This window comes from Cynocephalus volans, chromosome X (genome assembly GCF_027409185.1).
Source record: "Cynocephalus volans isolate mCynVol1 chromosome X, mCynVol1.pri, whole genome shotgun sequence".
Lineage (NCBI taxonomy): Eukaryota > Metazoa > Chordata > Mammalia > Dermoptera > Cynocephalidae > Cynocephalus > Cynocephalus volans.
Window position 1 is genome coordinate 156473028 of NC_084478.1, and position 5664 is coordinate 156478691.

Genomic DNA, 5664 nt, shown 5'->3' on the forward strand with positions numbered 1-5664 from the left:
CCATGCTACCTCTGCCACCGTCTCTTCTAGATAGGAAAACACTCCAATAGTGCACCTCTTTTCACTGCAGGTAGAAGGCTCAAGACATAAAGCATGGAGGCTTTTAGTAGCAGATGGGTTAAATATGAGTATTGCCCACAGAAAGATGTGACAATTAAAATCACCTGCTACCCACTGCTGACTCTTCTCCTGACCCCAACACTTTCTCTGTTGACTTCTGACCCTGGTCTCTAGCCTTTACTAATTCTGAAAGAAAAAAAGGAGGAGGGGGCATGAGTGGGGCTCTGCCTTGCCCGCCGTTATGGCATGGGGCTCCGTTGGCTCACAGCCACAGCACCAGTCGTTTTCTGACTTGTCGAATTAGGCTGTGATTTGCTTATGACTAGAGAACGGTTTCCCTGGAAACGCAGCTCACGGGGCATGCGCATTCGCTCCTCTGCAGTAGCAGAATGTGGCTATGAGCCAGGGGAGGGGTCTTGGGGGCCGCAGTGGCTGAAGGAGTCATTCTGCAGACATGACGCCAGTTTTTCTGTGCTAAACTGTTATGTTATGATATACAGAGTATTGCATTATTTTTAATTTTTGGAGGGCTTTGAGCCAGTGCCTTTTTCTTCCTCCCAACGCAACTGCTCTCAACATGTTCACCAGTGACCACGAAGCCTTTTTAATGTTTGAGGCCACTGATGCCCACAGGGCTCTGAGGGGATTCATAATAGTGTGGGTAAAGGAAACAGGCTGCCTGGTTTCAAACCTCCATTATTTGCTAATCGAATGACCATGGGACGATTATTTAATCTCTCTGTGCCTCAGTTTTCTCGGATGTAAAATGGGGATAATAATAGCACGTTTAGAACACTGTCTGGTACACAGTAACCATTATATAAATGTTATCTATTGTTATTTGTAGATATTAACAGAGACTTGCCTGGAAACAGACTTGTGCCCGCAATGTACAATCTCACCCTCTAATGCCCACGTTGGCCACATAGTGCAAACAACATATTTGCCCCTAAAGCCCACAGATTTCCTACAGTGCACAGACTTGTCCTACAGCACACAGATGCACCCCAAGGCACACAGACAAGCACCACAGCAGAAAGACTTGCCCCAGAGCACGTGCACATTCCCTATACCACTAGACTCTCTCAGAGGCACACGTTCTCCTCAACGCAGAGGCTCACCTAAGAAACATTGACCCACATCACATGACAAAAGCTAACCCCACCGCAAAGACTCTACCCATGACCCACAGACAATCTCAGCATCACAGACTGTCCCCACATCACACAGACCCTTCCCAGGGCACACAGAACATACAGACTCACCTCATAGATCACAGATTCTCCCCAAGATGCACAGATACTCCCCATGACAAACAGACTCTTCCTATGCCCCACTGACTAAACCTATAGTTGAAACTCTCCCCAGGGCATACAGACTCCTCTCACATTCCATTGACCCTCACGAGAGTGCACAGCTTTGCCCCACAACACACCGACTCTCACCACAGAACAAAGTCTCTACTCACAGCACACAGATTCACCCTAGAGCATGCAGACTCTCTCCACAAATACTTACGTCACAGTGCTCTCTTTACCCTACGACATCTGGACCTCCTCCCAAACACACAGTTATCACACAACACACATTGTGGTCCTATATTATCAAAATATACCTCAATTTCCTCAGATATACTCTGTGATAAATAGACATACCTTACAATGCACAACATGACATCACAGCATGAAAATTGGCTCTACAATGGGCAGACTTGTTCCACAGCAGCACCTAAACTTTCTCTAAAGTATTCAGACCCGTCCCTTAGGACACAGTCACAGATGTGATACACAATACTCTCACTTATCCCACAACATAGATGCAACCCACAAAATACAAACACATCTCACAGCACAATACTCCACCCCCCATAGTGCTCAGAATTGTGTCACAACACACACTTGCCACACAGATTTATTTCACTTCTTACAGTGGTTATACAGTGCAAACACACGCCCCAAAACACATGAAACCATCTGCTGTACCAACTCTCAGATTTACTCCAAAGCACAGAGACTATTTTCACTCCTCATGCTGCTGCCTACAAAACAAGATATGCCCAACCATGCACAGAACTCCACCAAAATGCAGATTCTTCCATCAATATACAGACTCGCCTCATGACTCACACAAACATCACTGAACACCGAGACTCACCCTAAATACACAGACAAGCCCTTAAGGGCATAGACTTATCCCATAACATACCGAATCACACCCACAACACTTAGACTTGCCTCAGGATTCACAGGCATGCCTGTAAGCACATAGATTCCTTCCACAATGCACAGAATTGCATCACAACACAGACTTACTCTATAGTGCAAAACCTACAGTGCACATAAATAGTTCCCTGTGTGTAGACACATATACATTACCCCTACAACGCAAAGATTTGTATCATAGTGGACAGACATGCTTTACCATACTATTGAGCTACGACTCTGGCCTACAATAGAGATACAGCTGTGTAATGGTTCAGAGAAAGGCCTCTGAAGCCAGACTATCTGGATTTAAATCCAGATCCCATCCCTTGCTAATTGTATCACCTTGGGTAAGTATATTTCTCTGTTCTTTAGTTTCCTCATCTGTAAAACAAAGATAAGAATACTACCAACTTCAAGGGTTGTGAATAAGAAATCAATTAAGGTATGTTTAGTGTTTAGTATAGTGCCTGGCACATACGAACTAGTAGAATTGTTAATTTATATTACAATCACCTCCCCCCTTCCACCACCACCATTTCTACTAAAGCAAAAAGGGCCTACCCCAGATACCTAGAATCATCTGACCACACGAAGATTTGCTGCATAATACATAGACCAGCCCCAGAACATCTAGAAACTCTTTATAGCACACAGACATCCCAACATAACACCTGCACACTCTACACAGACAGAACCTTAAACCAAACACCACTCACAGCACACAGAATTGCATCACAATTAAGAAGTTTGCTCTACAATGCACAGGCTGATCCATAATACACAGACTCACTCTATAATACCCAGACGGGATGCACAATACCCAGCTCCATCCCATAAGGCACAGACCCACCACACAACACGCATATACACCCTAAACTCAAAAGTATGCCCTAAATCACACAAAGGCATCCTACCACACACAGATTTTTGTCCCATAACATTTGGATACACCTACTATTCACAAACATGTTTCTAAATTTACAGCATCACACTATAATGCAGAGCCCCCCTCCTCCAATACATTTACTTACCCTTATACCTTGCTTGACCCATAAAGAACTATGTGCCCCACATCTCCTAACTTGCCCATAAGTCTGACTTACTTCAGAACACTACCACACATATTACCAAATGGCCCACACCACACAGATTTGATTTGTAATATCTAGATAACTCCTACCGTGCAGAGATATTCCCTGTAACACAGAACCCTTCTAAATGCACAGCATCATATAAACAACACACACACACACAAACTCATCCCACAACATGCAGAATTGCATTAAAACACCCAGACTCACACAAGGCAAAGCCAGGCTCACAATGCAAAAACCTACCCCATGGTGCCCAAACTGTCACAAGGCAAAGACGCTAGTCTTAACTCATGCAAAGTCAACCCACGTAATACAGAACTTGGCCCACAATATCTAGGTTAAAAGCTTACACTCTATGGTTTAAAGCTTACACTCAGGACTCAGACTGCCTGGGTTTCAATCCCATATGCATCATTTACTAATTGTGTGACCTTAGAAAGGTTTCTTGACCTCTCTGAGTCTTAGTTTTTCTAGCTATAAATTAGGAATAATAATGATACCTATCTCATACGGCTATTAAAGGGAATAAATGAGTTAATGCCTATGAAGTATTTAGAATAGTGCCTGGTAAAGAATGTGTTACTGATGTTAACTGATCTTGTTGTTGTTATTATTGTTGTTGTTACTACACGTAGAACTGGACCATAGTGGTAAGATTCAATTTAAAACAACTAAAATTAACCCACAGCAATAGAGTATCCTCCATAAAGTACAGAATCACACCATCACTTCACAACTCACACTGTCACTACTCTCCATATTACATCCATATTGGCTACACCTAGCCCACAACACCCAGAAGCATCTACCACATAGTCTCTGCATAACACCTAGACTCATCACACAGCACCTAGACCACACTACAATACACAAACATACCCATGATACACAAACTCATCCATGCAAAGACTTACCCCAGTTCACCTAAATGTACCCTATCATAAACATGCATGCTTCACACTACAGTACACCACATCAACTCCACAACACAGAGAATTCACTTCAAAATCCCTAGAAACAATTCTCTAATACACAGAATTGTATCATACCACATATACTTGGCTACAATGAGCATACTAGCCTCACAGCACAAGAAACCAGGACGTGTCCCACAACACACAGATTCTCTCCGTGCCATACATACTAGCATATACACAGCAAAACACTGTCTTGCTTATACAACAGCAAGATTTGCCTCATGGATATGTCAGACAACATGCATTAAAATATCTCACAATGCACATATATACTCCATAACACACAGACTTGCTCCATATCTCCCAGACACACCCTGTATCACCCAAACTTGGCTCACAGTTACCAGCCTTGAGTCACAACATATGGCAATACTCTGTAATCCACATTGTCTCCCTACCACACACAGACTGGACATACAAAATAACCTCTTCCTGCCACAACTTCCCTCATAGCAGCACATTCCACAAAGAATTTTCCACACAGAGAAAAACGCAATGTGCAGATATGCTCTGCAGCACACAGGCTTACTGTGCAACACCAAGACTTGCCCTGGAGCATCCAGATCAACTCCACATCATACAGACTCACACCCCAAACATCAGACTAGCCTGCAACCCATGCTCCACAGCACAGGGATAAAACCCACAACACACAGACTCAACCCTTAACACACAAATTGACTCCATAAAACACTTCTTTGCCTCTACAAACCTAGACTAGCATCAGAAGAAATGCTGAAAATACACATAGAATAAACAAGGCACAGATATCCCATTTCAACCAGCCTTGTCCCGTAACCCCCAGACTCATCTGAAATACAGAGATTCATCCTGCCATAAACAGAATAGCTACCATCACCCAGACTAGCTCCAGAACACCCAATCAGGAGCCATAGCATATGGAAATAACCCTAAATATGCAAATACTTCCCACAACATGATGACTGATTTCACAAAATACTTTCTTGCTACACAACACCAACACTTACCTCCCAAAACATACAAATGCTAGACAATACATAGAATTCCTACAATTGCACATATGCTTCACAAGACTAGACTTGCTCCAGCATACCCATACTTGCCCCAAGTGGCATAGAATTACCTCATGACAACCAAACTCACCCTGTGAAACCCAGGCCTTCCCCAAAATACATGAACATGCCCCATAATATACATAATCTCCAGACAACACAAGCTGGCCCTGAAAAGTAGGTTTTTGATGCCACAGCACCAAGACTCAGGTGTGTGCTGAGCCACATAAACACACATAAAATCCCACAATGCGTAGACATGCCCTACAACACCCAAAGTCACTCTGTAACACAC